Here is a 15,382-nt window from a genome sequence, read left to right on the forward strand (position 1 = left end):
TCAGGTAAGTGACACATAATGGACTACTATGAGATGCATAGTAGTCCATTATGCTTTACCTTTGCAGGGAATCAAAGAGGAAGTAAACCCATCAGGGTTTACTTCCTCTTTAACAAGCTCATATAGGTGTGCTGGTCAGTTATTCATGTAGGCATATGTACCTACATAGTTACATAGTTAGTCAGGTTGAAAAAAGTCTCAAGTCCATCTAGTTCAACCATAAAAATAAATAGATAAAAAATAATATCAAACAATCCCAAATACCCACAGTTGATCCAGAGGAAGGCGAAAAACCCATGCAAAGCATGAACCAATTTACTACAGCAGGGGAAAAAATTCCTTCCTGACCCCCAAGAGGCAGTCAGATTTTCCCTGGATCAACTTTACCTATAAGTGGCAGTACCCAGTTATATTGTGTGAATTTAAGAAAGAATCCAGGCCTTTCTTAAAGCTGGCCAGAACCACCCCTGAAGGGAGTCTATTCCACATTTTCACAGCTCTTACTGCGAAGAAACCTTTCCGTATTTGGAGATAAAATCTCTTGTCCTCTAGGCGTAAAGAGTGCCCCCTTGTCCTCTGTGTTGACTGTAAAGTGAACAACTCAACACCAAGTTCACTTTATGGACTCCTTAAATAATGGTACATGTTGATCATATCCCCCCTTCATCTCTTCTCAAGAAAGAATACATCTAGTTCCTCTAATTTTTCTTCATAGCGGAGTTCCTCCATGCCTCTCATCAGTTTGGTTGCCCTTCTCTGCACTTCCTCCAGTTCCCTGATATCCTTTTTGAGAACTGGTGCCCAAAACTGAACTGCATATTCCAGATGAAGTATTACTAATGATTCGTACAGGGTCAAAATGATATCGCTTGCCAGTGTCTGCTGCTTGCTGAGATGCTGCAGTCTGATGTACTGGAAGATACAGGCAGAAAGGCAAATTGTCTTGAGGTACAGTAGGTGCAAAGAAGAGACTGAGTGCTTTGGCTGCTGTGACAGGTAGGTAACCGTCTGGAGAGGCGTTTGAAAAATCTGAAGCATAAGATACAGCTGTGTGTCTGCAACTGTTGTCTTTTTTGCTTTCACTCAGCCCCCGTACACATAGTCAGACATTCCGACCACAAAATCTGTCAGATTTTTTCAGACGGATTTTGACCGAAACTTGTCTTGCATACACACGGTCGCAAAAGTTGTCGGAAAATCCGATCGTTCCAAACGAAGTTAAGTTATACACGTACAACAGGACTACATAGAGGCCAGTAGCCAATAGCTTTCGTCTCCAAATTTTTTCTGAGCATGCGTGGAACTGTGCGTCGGAATTCTCTACACATGATCAGAAAAAAAAGTCTGATCGGATTTTGTTGTCGGAAAATTTTAGATCCAGCTCTCATACTTTTTCCGTCCGAAATTCCGACAGAAAAACACGATTGGATTTTCCAACAACATAATCTGATCTTACTTTTTCCGTCGGAATTTCCGGCCGTGTGTATGGGGCATAAGACCCTTAACCTTGCCATGGCAGTGGCATGCTCATATTGTTTTCCAAAACGTCCTTGTCTTCTTTCTGACGTGCAGCTTCAGCTTCCATGCATGCAGCTTCCATGCATGCCGCTTCAGCTTCCATTTCTGCTTTATTTTGGGCAAAAGCTGCCTGAATTTTAGAAGATTCAGTATCTGCATGGGCTGTTATGAGTTGTTGACTGAGTGTAGAAAATCTTGATGTCAGGGATTTGGAAGATCTTGTGGAGCACCTAGTAGATGCAGAGCAATAAAATCTGGATTCATGAAGCTGTATTATTTTCATTTCTGCCTTTGTCTTTATTTGCAGCACTAAAATTGTCTCTTTCAAGATTGAGCTTCTCAAATCCCTTTAAATCATCCAATGACCCTTGAGTGTTGCACCGCTTTAAGAGATCAGTATATTTAACACACAAGTCTTTGATAACTCTTATAAGCAACATTAAATTGATAGTGCCCTCTACTTGTATTGGCTCATGAAATTGTTGAGAGAGAGCAGACATGCATTTAACAGTATTAGACCATAAGTCACTGATATTAGACAGCTGTTCTTCCTTGTCAGCTTTACTATTCTCTTGCACTTTCCAGGTTGGTTTTGTTAAGCGTTTTTCTCTTTTATTTGAGTCAGGGTTTCATTCCTGATCTGGAAGGATTTCTGTTTCTGGTTGTGCATTTGTTTCCGCAGATTGAATATTACTTTGCTCAAATATTGTGAGAGCATTAAAGTGATTGTAAAGGCTTGTTTATATATATATATATATATATTTTTTTTTAACCACTTCCCGACCAGCGCACGACGATGTACGTCGACAGCATGGCACGGGCAGGCATATTGGCGTACATAGTTTCATAGTTTCATAGTTAGTAAGGTTGAATAAAGACACCAGTCCATCCAGTTCAACCTGAGTGAGTGTCTACAACTGTCCCCATCCCTGTACACTGCACACTCACACCAGTCCCTACCCTCAAGGAGCCCACAATCCTAGGTCCCCATTCATATACTAGGGCCAATTTTGGACAGAAGCCAATTAACCTACCTGCATGTCTTTGGATTGTGGGAGGAAACCGGAGTACCCGGAGGAAACCCACACAGGCACAGGGAGAACATGCAAACTCCAGGCAGGTAGTGTCGTGGTTGGGATTTGAACCAGCGACCCTTCTTACTGCTAGGTGAGAGTGCTAACCACTACACCACTGTGCTACATGTACGTCCAATATTCGTTGCCGCCGTGCCATCGGGAGCGCGCCGCCGGTGGCGCGCTCCCGCGCTGGTCGGGACCCCCGTGAGTCCGGTCGCGGGACCCGCGGACTCGATCGCCGCGGGCATCCCCGCGATCGTCTCACGGAGCGGCCGAATGGAGGAAATGCTGTATAAACAACATTTTCCCATTCTGCCTAGCAACTAGTGACGCTGATCTCTGCTCCATGTGATTGGAGCAGAGATCAGTGTACACTAAATGAAAGCCCAACCCCCCCACAGTTAGTAACACACCCCTAGGAACACTTAACCCCTACACTGCCACCCACCGGTTAACCCTTTCACTGCCAGTGTCATTTACACAGGAATCACTGCATTTATATAGCAGTGATTACTGTATAAATGACAATGGTCCCAAAAATGTGTCAAAAATGTCCGATGGGTCCCCGACAATGTCGCAGTCACAATAAAAATCGCTGATCGCCGCCATTACTAGTAAAAAAAAAAATAATAAAAAATTATTAATAAAAATGCTATAAAACTATCCCTATTTTGTAAACGCTATAACTTTTGCGCAAACCAATCAATAATCGCTTATTGTGATTTTTTTTACCAAAAATATGTAGAAGAATACGTATCGGCCTAAATTGAGGGAAAAAAATGTTTTTTTATATATTTTTGGGGGATATTTATTATAACAAAAAGTAAAAAATAATGCGTTTTTTTCAAAATTGTCGCTCTATTTTTGTTTATAGCGCAAAAAATAAAAACCGCAGGGGTGATCAAATACCACCAAAAGAAAGCTCTATTTGTGGGAAAAAAAGGACGTCAATTTTGTTTGGGAGCCACTTCGCACGACCGCGCAATTGTCAGTTAAAGCGACGCAGTGCCGAATCGCAAAAAGTGGTCTGGTCTTTGACCAGCAAATTGGTCCGGTCTGAAAGTGGTTAAATAGCAAACATGTTATACTATATGCAGTTGGTTTTGCACAGAGCAGCCCGGATCCTCCTCTTCTCGGGTCCCTCTTTGCTGTTCCTGGCTCCTCCTCCTATCAAGTGACCCTCAGCCAGCAGCCTGCTACAGTGGACAGCCGAGCCGAGGCAGAGATCCGTGTATCCATTCAGACACCCTGACATGGCCTCCGTCCCTCTCCCCCCCCCTTGTTGGCTGACTGACTTTGATTGACAGCCGTGGGAGCCAATGGCACCGCTGCTTTGTCTTAGCCAATCAGGAGGAGTCTCTGGGACAGCTAAGACACTCGTACATCGCTGGAGAGAGAAGGGGCTCAGGTAAGTAACTAGGGGGTGCTGAGGACACTGCTACACACAGAAGGTTTTTTTATCTTAATGCATAGAATGAATTACGATAAAAAAAAAACTTTCTGCCTTTAAAACTCCTTTAATAGTGTAGCGCGGTACTCCTACCGAGTACGTGCTATGTATTTAAATTTCGTTTTTGCTCAAAACTATAGTAAGTTTTGGGGTTAATTGTGCTAAATTATACTTTGGCATCCGTTTGGCTGGGCTGTATAGAAGTTCTGCCTGGTCATAGGTGGGGTTGTAAACCTGTGGGAGGCTTTAAAACGCATTGTGGTTGGATGCATTGGGTACCAATCTCCATCTCGGAGCCAATCAGTGGGCGCCTTTGTCTCACTGCGTAATCTGGGAGAGGGTACTAAAGGTGCCAAAGTCACGTGGTTCGGGGTTCCGGTCCAGAAGTTGTTGCCGACTCCATGGTCCTGGTCCTCCTGACCAGCCCCCAGGGGCCCTCATGGCCTGGAGTGCGGATCCATCTGTTTCCGAGCCTCAGAACTGGCGCAGTAACTGGAAGGAGGATTCTAAGGTGTTCCGGTGCCGTCTCGGGTTTGGAGAGGCCCAGCAACTCTACACGCGACCAGGGGAGGACTCTTCAGTAAGAGAGCCACGCACAAGGCTGGCTGTTCAGTAAGAGCCTGGAAGCTGAGCTGCCATGGACATTGATCAAATCCACAATTCTTACAGTATCGCCAGACCGGCTGAAAGATTCTTGTACAGTAAGAAAGGTTCCTACTTCTATCCTTCCAGTTATAACTAAGTTTCCAACCAAGTCTGTGTGAGAGACTTTGAAAAGCTAGAATTACCTGTTGGCTGCTAAACCCAAACTTAAAGGGGTTGTAAAGGTAAATGTTTTTTCACCTTAACGCATTCTATGCATTAAGGTGAAAAAACATCTGACAGTTCCTGCACCCCCAGCCCCCCCGTTTTACTTACCTGACCCCTCGAAAGTCCCGCGCTCGTCCCCCGACCTCCTTTCCACCATTCAGCCTGGCTGCTGATTGGCTGGAGTGGATGGATGTAAAGCAGCGCAGCCATTGGCTCGCGCTGCTGTCAATCACATCCACTGACGCGGAACGCCAGGGGCGGGCCGTGTGATACAGCGTGCGGCTATAGCCGCCGGCTGTATCACGGGAGCGCGCCCGCAGATGCTTCTCACCATGCGAGGGAGCTCGCATGAACGTGAGAAGCACCTGCGGGAGGAACTCGAGACAGCCGCCGAGGGACCCCAGAAGAGCAGGTTCGGGGCCACTCTGTGCAAAATGAGCTGCACAGTGGAGGTAAGTATGACATGTTTGTTATTTTAAAAAAAAAAGATAATTCACTTTACAATCCCTTTAAGGATTTATCCAACAGTTAAAGAATCTAGTTGCGAGTGGCTATTCCCTGGATTGTGTACAGAAAGAGAGACTTTTATTTATTAAAGAGGAAGTAAACCCTGATGAGTTTACTTCCTCTTTTTTTCCCTGCAAAGGTAAAGCATAATGGACTACTATGCATCGCATAGTAGCCCATTATGTGTCACTTACCTGACACAGGAGCCAGCGAAGTCGCCGCTGTCCCCTGTAGTCCGCCGCATCCATCTTGCTTGTGGCGTCTCGCACCTCCGCCAAATGACAGCGGCAAAGCCGCGATGACGTCACTCCCGCGCATGCACACGGGAGTGGCGTCTCGCAGCTCCGCCGCTGTCATTCGGCAAAGCCGCGATGACGTCACTCCCGCGCATGCGCACGGGAGTCGACAAATGCGGCAGCTCCATTCTTGGAACTGCTGCGTTTAGTGCGCCTGCGCGCCGCTGTCTACGGCGCATGCGCCGTAGACAGCGGTGCCCGTTTTCGGGCAAATATCTCCTAAACCATATAGGTTTAGGAGATATTTCTTGGACCTACAGGTAAGCCTTAATCTAGGCTTACCTGTAGGTCAACGTCGTTTGTAAGGGTTTACTTCCTCTTTAAGTCAGCAGTTCCAAGCACCTGAGCTAAACTTTACCCTGATACCCTCTATTCCCAACTTAGAGAGTGAGTTTGGTCAACTGTTTTATGCAAAATAAAAATCCTAACAAAGAATTCGAGTGTCGGTCTCTACAGTTACTGGGTCATCAACCCTGGGAACCTCTAGACAAGGACAACGAGTGCGAGCTGGAGGAGGCCCATAAAAATTCAGCAGCTCCTTCGGGGGTTAGTGCTACAATAGTAAAGTCCTTACAGCAGCAAATGTATCAATTTGCTGTGCCTGAGCTCAGGTTTCCTAGGATACAGTTGCAGAAAGGTTTACTTTGACTTTCTTATAAGATTTCACAGACAAAAAGCCATGCGATACTGCATACAGAGGCAGTGTATAAACTATTTGTATAGCACAGTTGTATGAACATTCACAGCAGTAATATTGTCCTGATGAGTGCTATGCTGAGACATGCTTGCAGACACATACGGGCTTTTGTAGTAATGGCTGCACTGACAGCTGCCATTTTTCAGTGTCCATATAACATCTGACTGTGTATCCAGAGTTAGCAAGGATCCTATGAAAGACATTCCACTGATCTTTTCTAACGATCTTTTGACTGTTCTGACTCTACATATGTAGCTGTAGTGTACCAACCTGCCCACTTTCTTGGTGATTTGATAAATCCTGCTTGATATAGATCAGTAGTTCCACATCACACCCTTGGTTGGCTCCAAACTCTCTTTTACAAATAGGAAGCATGTTCTGCCTCTCCAATCTAAGCATTGAAAGTGTGATCTCTGTAACTTACAGTTGTAATGAGATAGTGATAAACCCAATCTTAGCTGGATAAACAGACAGTGACTCAATCCAGATGACACCTTGCAGATCTTGTGAAGTTTAATCCATAATAGGATCTTACAACAATGAACATCAGATAGGTCAAAAGATCATAATGTGATCCACTCAATGAGACATGAGGCTGAGATGCATTACTGGGAAAAATGAACAAAGAGTGGAGCTATCTATACAGAATAAAACTGAGCTAAGGGAAAAAGGAGGAACCAGGGGAAGAGAATACGTATAACATTTAAAGGTATATCACAAGCATGTGAAACATGACAAAGCCTCATGTATAATCTGTATGTATAGCCAAAACATTTTTTTCAGTTTTGGATTAGAGTAATAAGGAGTGAGTTTATTTTTTGTAATCCTTCCCAAAAGGTTTGGGAAGCGAGCCAAGCTTGCGAAACGCGGCGAGTATTAAGTTGTATATGTATATGATTTATTTTACTACTGTAATTAACAAGTCAATGGTTAAATCATGCCTGATGATGCCTTTATGTTTATTTAACCATGTTTTTTGGAATCTGAATAAAACATTTTTTTATACCTATTTGAGATGACCTATATGACCAACTCATTTAAAGTCCCATGGGTGAATTTGTTTCTTATTATTTCCCAAAAGGTTTTGCCTATATATACCCTTTAGGATAATTTGAGAAAACTTTTCGAATTTTGCAAAATTGCAGTGAATTGAATTATTATTTTATTTATTTCAGATACTTATTATAGCGCCGTCAATTTACGCACAGCTTTACATATACATTGTACATTCACATCAGTCCCTGCACTCGTGGAGCTTACAATCTAAGGTCCCTAAGTTACATTCATATGTACACATACCAGAGCCAATTTAGACATGATCCAATTAACCTACCAGCTTGTCTTTGGAGTGTGGGAGGAAACAGGAGTACCTCAGAGGAAACCCACACAGGCACAGGGAGAACATGCAAACTCCAGGCAGGTAGTGTCATGGTTGGGATTCGAAGCAATGACCCTTTTGCTGCTAGGCAAACATGCCAACTATAGCATCAGTAGCTCACTGATAACTAACATTTGTCTAGAATTGTCCTTTAATTTGAAAACAGCAGTGTTTTAAATCTAAAATGTGCTATTCTATTAGATTGTAAGCTCTCAGGAGCAGGGCCTTCCTAACCCTCTGATATTTGAATTGCATTGTAACTGTAATGTCTCCTTTTATAATATAAACTGCTGTGCAAACGGTTGGTTCTATATAAATCCTATACACAGTATATGTAGTGCCATCCCTGCAGGAACTGCTGGTATTTTGGCCTATTTCCCTCATTCACAGCATGCACAGCCAGGCGCACAGCCCTTTCAGCATTCTTCCACTGGCTCAATAAACAGTCCAGGTTTGGGTTTGGGTTTTTATTGGGAAACAAGGAACTTGAATGGGGAGCATGGGATACCCAAACTGTAAAAACTGTAGAACTTGAGGACTTCTAGGTGTCTGGCTGCTCTGTACAAGTTGCAAGCTGTATTGCACAACTTCTGCTGCAATGCACTTTATACTGGGTAGTAGTAGTAGAAGAAGCAGTACAATTCCTGGCTGTCTTGCACTGCTCCTGGCTGTACTAAGCACTGTCTTTGAAAATGGCACACTCCTGGTTGTCTTGCACAACTCCTGGTTGCACCCAGTACTGACTTGTAGTGTGAATCACAGCAGTTACTTCTCCAATGAGTAGTTAAAACAAGTACTCACTCAGTCCCAGAACATGGAGCTCCTGATATCTTGTCTCTTTATCCACATATTGACCCAGTCTCTCTCTCTCTCTCTCTCTCTCTCTCTCTCTGGTAGAGTCCCCAGCTAGGCCTAGCTGGGACCTTAATGGCTGTACCAGACTCCTAAGGAGTCTCTCCTTCTCCTCTCTTTCCCAGGGGCAGGGCCCCCAGCATAGGGGTCTTCTCTAGATGGCTGGACCATGGAACTCTCCTCCCAGGCCTCTGGATATTTATAGACTCCCCAGCCACCTACTGGGCATACCTCTCCAGGGACTCACTCCCTAGGGATCCACAAACATTCAGGCTGCTGGTTCTGGCCTCCCTCTATACTTTCAGAAACATCTAGAAGACAGGGGCAAGTAACATAACAGCAGTCTACGAGACACAGAACAGCCCAAAACAATCAACCCCCTGCTCCTCTGCCTACAGAAGAGACAGATACATTTACCTAGCAGCCTATGGTAACTAGGAGGATGCGAAATCATAATAACTACAATAATACATTTCTTACAATATAAGCCATGGGCATGCTGTAAGATGAGGCAAATAGCAAATTTACAAACATACAGCTTTTTAGCAGAGCTTGTCTCAGGTTTGCGTTGTTGTGTATTTCAGCTGTAAGCTATGGGCACTCTCACAGGAACAAGAAAAGCACCCCAATCATTTGTGCATGGGAAGAACAAGAAACTTAGGCTTGTAAAATGCTCCTGGAATCTTTCACTGTGATTTTATATTGTATTTCTATAGCTGAACTAGACATAATTAAAATCCCAGTTAATGGCAGTGCCCCAGGTTCTTTGAAATCTTAGGAAATACTAACTGCATGGTGCATTGAGAGCCCATGAAGCTATTTAGTATATGAATACCCTGATGAATTAATCAGAAGTCCCATTTTTCACATTAAAAATTCAAACAAACATAAATATCTCATGATCCACGTGAATCCTTTTTTTCCATTTCATTTTCAGGGGTATATAAAGATACATCAAAGGATAAGAGAAAAGTCAAGCAGTTTGGGTCTAATGGCAAAAACTACTTTACATATGCTGGGCAAAACCAGGCAGCTTTGTTGTCAGAGTTTAGGCAATGCTTTCTTAGCTATTATAATTCTTATTCTTAAACACAAATTTCTTAATCAGAAGTAGCTACATCAATGAGTTACTCAATAAACAATTAGCAAATATAACACTGACCTCCTGTAAGGGCTGCTGATTTATGTCCCAGCTAGTACACCAGCTGCCAGGCAAACTGCAACATTCATAATAGCAAAAAATGCCAGTGTCCTCCGTCGGATAGTGTCCGCTGTGTACTGCGCATGCGCAGTACACAGGACAAGCAGATTCCGAAAATAGCCGAAGATGAACGGCGCCAGCGCTGCGAGGCCAGGTTCTAGCCCCACCATCCAAGTGGACATAGAGTTAGAATAAAAAGAGCCGAGCGAAGCGAGGCCGTGCCCGAAGCGTGGCGAGCGAAGCAAGCCCACGAGGGGCCCTCTAATATGTGCAACCCTATGTCCACTTGGATGGTGGGGCTTGCACCTGGACTCACGGCGCAGGCGCCGTTCATCTTTGGAGATTTTCCGCATCTCCTTATGCTCCGTACTGTGCAAGCGCTGCGCTTGCGCAGTACGGGGCAGACACTTTTCGATGGCCAGACTGTATATGTCACAGCACCGGCAACTCGATTGCTTCTTCTTAAATCTTTTTCTGAGCACTTACAGCAGCGTGACATCTAAAACACCGTTAGTGCTCATCGTGGGGCGCCCTGGACAGGTAGGTGTTCTTATTAAAAGTCAGCAGCTAGTGTTTGTAGCTGCTGACTTTTAAAAAAAAATTTTTTAAGGCTGGAACACCCCTTTAAGAAGAAGCAATCGAGTTGCTGGCATTTTTTACTATTTTGAGGCTTATGGGGCACAACAAGCCTGAGCACCATTATTCAGCTCATCATTCTACAATCATAGAGCTTGTGTGAGTTTTTGTCTACATAAACAGCAACATTCACAGGGGAACAGTTTCGTAAACACAAATCCTCTAGCACAGGGGTATCAAACTCCATTTCATAAAATGTATTCAGGGCTCTTTTTTTCTCAGAAAATAGGTGCAGGAACTGAACCATGCCCAGGGTGGAACTTCAATGGCCAATAAATACCATGAGTGAGTTATGTGGTGAGTTTGGGGATGCGCTATGTTGAAATTGCAGGGTTAAGGAGTGTGCTACATACAGAGTGAAAGGTTTAGGGGTATGCTATGCAAAGTGTGCGGGGTCCAGCTCTCTTTTACAGGCTGTCTCACTTTCACCCCTCCTTGGCTATGACCTCTCCACCACTCTCCCCTATCCCCTTCCCCTACCTCTGCACACATTTTGCTCCACAGCCCCCCCCCCCCCCCCAACCTCACCTACCCAGCTGGCTCTTGTACCTCCTGGCAGTGTAGGCAGATCTGCCTCTTTCTCACTTGCAGCGACATCATTGGGCAGCCGGGCACAGATGGGGATCATGGTGCAGTTTACTGCCTGATCCCCCACCCCACACTGCACCTGCATCTCTCTTATCCCCACCATGAGTGCAGGGCAGGCAGAGATCTGTGAGAGCCGCTAAGAGGAAAGCTGTCCTTGTAAACACAGAAGTCTTATGTGCTTACAAGTGACAGTGGTGAGCAGGGAGCAGAGGATGAGAGCCTGAGGTGGCGGAATTCCATTCTGCCACTTTCTGGCTGAAAAAAGCCATAAAATGGCCTGACGGGACAGATTCGGCATGCTGGCCTTGTGTTTGACACGTGTTCTAGAAGCAGCCTCGGTTGGAGGCAGTGGGGTTAGTTAATCTGAGACTCTTCATGAGCAGTCCCAGTCCTTGCAGCAACTTCTGGCCTTCAACACTTTAAGCCACATGCACACTTGGAGTCTTACGTGTAAGTAAATCCCCTTATCGTTTTCAGCCAAGGAAGCTGCCATCTTTGCCTCTGTTTAATCTACAGCGGCCATGATGCTGCACATTTGATCAGTTTAGACACCAGCCATTGGGTGGCTTGACAGTTTGGTTGAGAGCAATGGTAGCCTTACATTTCCGGCACGTGCCAGAAATTAAACTGTTTTATGGATGGGTTTACTTACGCTTTAACCGTTTCCTGACCGGTGCACGATGATGTACGTTGGGAGAATGGCACGGGCAGGCAAACTGGCGTACAGGTACGTCCATTTAAAATTGACCCCGTGCCGGTCGGGACCCCTGTGAGTCTGACCGCGGTTCCCGTGGACTCGATCACCCCGGAGATACCTGCAATCGTCTCACGGGGAGGAAGAACGGGGAGATGCCGATGTAAACAGCATCTCCCCATTCTGTCTAGCAACTAGTGACACTGATCTCTGCCCCCTGTGATCGGAGCAGACATCAATGTTCTGTAAATCACAGCCATGCCCCCCACAGTTATAAACACCCCCCAGGACACACTTAACCCCTACACTGCCACCTCCTGGTTAACCCCTTCACTGCCAGTGTCATTTACACAGGAATCAGTGCATTTGTATAGCACTGATTGCTGTATAAATGACAATGGTCCCAAAAATGTGTCAAAAATGTCCAACGTGTCCGCCATAATGTTGCAGTCACAATAAAAATCTGTGATCGCTGCCATTACTAGTAAAAAAAATGTATTAATAAAAATGCCATAAAACTATCCCCTATTTTGTAAACGCTATAATTTTTGCGTCAACCAATAATTGCTTATTGCGATTTTTTTTACCAAAAATATGTAGAAGAATGCGTATCGGCCTAAACGGAGGAAAAAAAATGTTTTTTTATATATTTTTTGGGGATATTTATTATAGCAAAAAGTAAAAAATAATGCATTTTTTTTCAAAATTGTTGCTCTTTTTTTGTTTATGGCGCAAAAAATAAAAACCGCAGAGGTGATCAAATACCACCAAAAGAAAGCTCTATTTGTTTGAAAAAAGGACGTTAATTTGGTTTGGGAGCCACGTCGCACGACCATGCAACTGTCAGTTAAAGCGTCGCAGTGCCAAACCGCAAAAAGTGCTCTGGTCTTAAGCCAGCAAAATGGTCCGGGGCTTAAGTGGTTAAGCAAGGGTACTACTCACAATATCCAAGGACAACTGTCAACGACCAGCTTCCATGCAGCACTCTTCTTTGATAAAAGGATCCCTCTTTAGGTCAGCTTTCATAGGTGATGCCCTGCAGCAATTATCTTACAATTCAGATTCCTGCAGGCTCTAAACCAAACATTAGCTCTGTAGTACATGGGCTGAATCCCAGGGGTAGAAGCCCCAGGACAAAAACACTCTGAGAAAGCCTCCCAAACATTTATCTTCTCCATCTGCCACCTTATGGGTGCCCCTCCCAGGGATTGGGTGAGAACAGATAACTTTCATAACTTCAGTGGCTGGCTCTCCCACTCTTCTTTCAGAGGCAGGGAGGAGCACATCAACAAATGAAAATAAATAAGTTAATATATATATAACCTCGAAATAGCCTCCTCCCCAATATACAGATGGGTGAAAAAGTTTAGTAAACAAAGCCGCCATCTATGTAAAGGAAGGCCCATAAACGGGGTGTATCTGGATTTTGCAAAAGCATTCGATAGAGTTCCCCATAAATGTTTGCTGCACAAATTAAGGCCCATCAGCATAGACCAAAGGGCGAGTACATGGATTGAAAATTGGCTACGGGGGCGAGTTCAGAGGGTGGTAATAAATGGGGAATACTCTGGTCTAGTGTAGAAAGTGGGGTCCCCCAGGGTTCTGTTCTGGGACCAATCCTATTTAATTTATTCATAAAGACCTGGAGAATGGGATAAACAGCTCAATCTCTGTATTTGCGGACGATACTAACCTAAGCAGGGCAATAACTTCTACGCAGGATGTAGAACCTTTGCAAGAAGATCTAAACAAATTAATGGAGTGGGCAACTACATGGCAAATGAGGTTTAATGTTGAAAAATGTAAAATCATGCATTTGGGTGCCAAAAAACGTGAATGCAATTTACTCGCTAGGGGAAGAACCTCTGGGGGAATCTAGGATGGAAAAGGACCTGGGGGTCCTAGTAGATGATAGGCTCAGCAATGGCAAACAATGCCAAGCTGCTGTAAGCAAGGCCAACAGAATACTGGCATGCATTAAAAGGGGGATTAACTCCAGGGATAGAACGATAATTCTCCTGCTCTACAAGACTCTGGTCCGGCCCCACATGGAGTATGACATCCAGTTCTGGGCACCAGTCGTCAGGAGGGATGTGCGGAACCAGAGAGGGTCCAGAGAAAGGCAACAAAGCTAATAAAGGGACTAGAGGATCTCAGCTATGGGGAAAGACTGCAGGCAATGAACTTATTCTCTCTGGAGAAGAGACGCTTGAGAGGAGATCTGATTTCAATGTACAAATACCATACTGGTGACCCCACAATAGGGAGAAAACTTTTCCGTACCATGTGGATATTCACTAAAATTAGAAGTGGTTTAACCTTAAACTGCATAGAGCGTTCTTTACTGTAAGAGTGGTAAGGATGTGGAATTCTCTTCCAAAAGCAGTGATTTCAGCGGGGAGCATCTATAGTTTAAAAACGATTAGATGGGCACCTAAACGACCACAACATACAGAGGTAAGAACACACACACAGGTTGGACTTGATGGACTTGTGTATTTTTTTTCAACCTCCCCAACTATGTAACTTCCACATTTCCAGAATTCACACCTTCCTGACAATACCACAAAACAACTTATTCACTCATTGGTTATTTCCTGACTTGACTACTGCAACTACCTCCTCACTGGCCTACCCTCACACAGGCTACCCCCCCCCCCTTCAGTCTATCATAAATGCTGCTACCTAATACACTAATACTTACTACCTATTACCTCCTGAGCCTGTTCAAGATCCAAGCTCCTGGGATTAAGGATATGCACGGGAAAAATAAAGGAAGGGGAAGAAAAAAAATATATATATATAAACTGTATGTATATATATATATATATATATATATATATATATATATTATAATGTTTTTTTCTTCCCCTTCCTTTCTTTTTCCCATGCAGATCCTTAATCCCAGGAGCTTGGATCTTGAAAAGGCTCAGGAGGTCATTTAAATGGGCAATCGCTGATTGAATATCCTCTGGTTGAGTGATCTTTAGGATACATGAGATATATATATATATATATATATATATATATATATATATAGTATACTAGCACATTATGGCATTGCCTTGCAGGATTTAAAAAAAACAAAAAAACGGTGGTTTACTACCCTTTGAACCCATACCGATGGGCACAGCCCCACTGCACAGGAAACCTTTTTTTTTTTTTTGTCCAGAGTTAAGCTTTAAGATATACTGTATTTACATTCTTCCAAAGATTGAATTATGATTGTATGCGTATGTATCACTATAAAAAATATATATATTCAAACACTCATAAAGCAATAACATTAGTATTTTAGCATAATGGATTACATTTAAATTATTTCACTTTCCCTCCAAACTGTAAAGCTCTTGCTGTAACTATTAGTCTGGATGTCACAAAGAAGTGCTCACCTTTCCTGCATCCTTTGGATTTTGAAGTGCTCTTCCAACATCTAAATACTGCTCACAGACATACAGCACACCGCGGTGTTCTGATAGACTACCAGAATCTCATTCATGCACTCTAACCCATTACAAAACAAATTCAGCAGAGAGATATGAGAGGCTTTGTGTCACTATACAGTGCTGACACTGCCATTCCTCCCCTATCTTTTGAACAATACATCCTCTAAACCCATACTCCACAGCTCAGCTGACAAAACACACTGCACCCCATTATTATACTGGGTGAGACTACG

At 43.9% G+C, this 15,382-nt stretch overlaps 1 protein-coding gene across 4 annotated transcripts in view; it reads right to left on the bottom strand.

Annotated features, from left to right (window-relative positions):
- DYNC1I1 (dynein cytoplasmic 1 intermediate chain 1) overlaps positions 1–15,382 on the bottom strand; it is a 792,350-nt gene that overhangs the window by 623,473 nt on the left and 153,495 nt on the right. The window lies entirely within an intron of this gene.

Source organism: Lithobates pipiens, unplaced genomic scaffold, assembly GCF_037356315.1.
Source record: "Lithobates pipiens isolate NorthernLeopardFrog02 unplaced genomic scaffold, aLitPip1_a1.2 Scaffold_19, whole genome shotgun sequence".
Taxonomy (NCBI): Eukaryota; Metazoa; Chordata; class Amphibia; order Anura; family Ranidae; genus Lithobates; species Lithobates pipiens.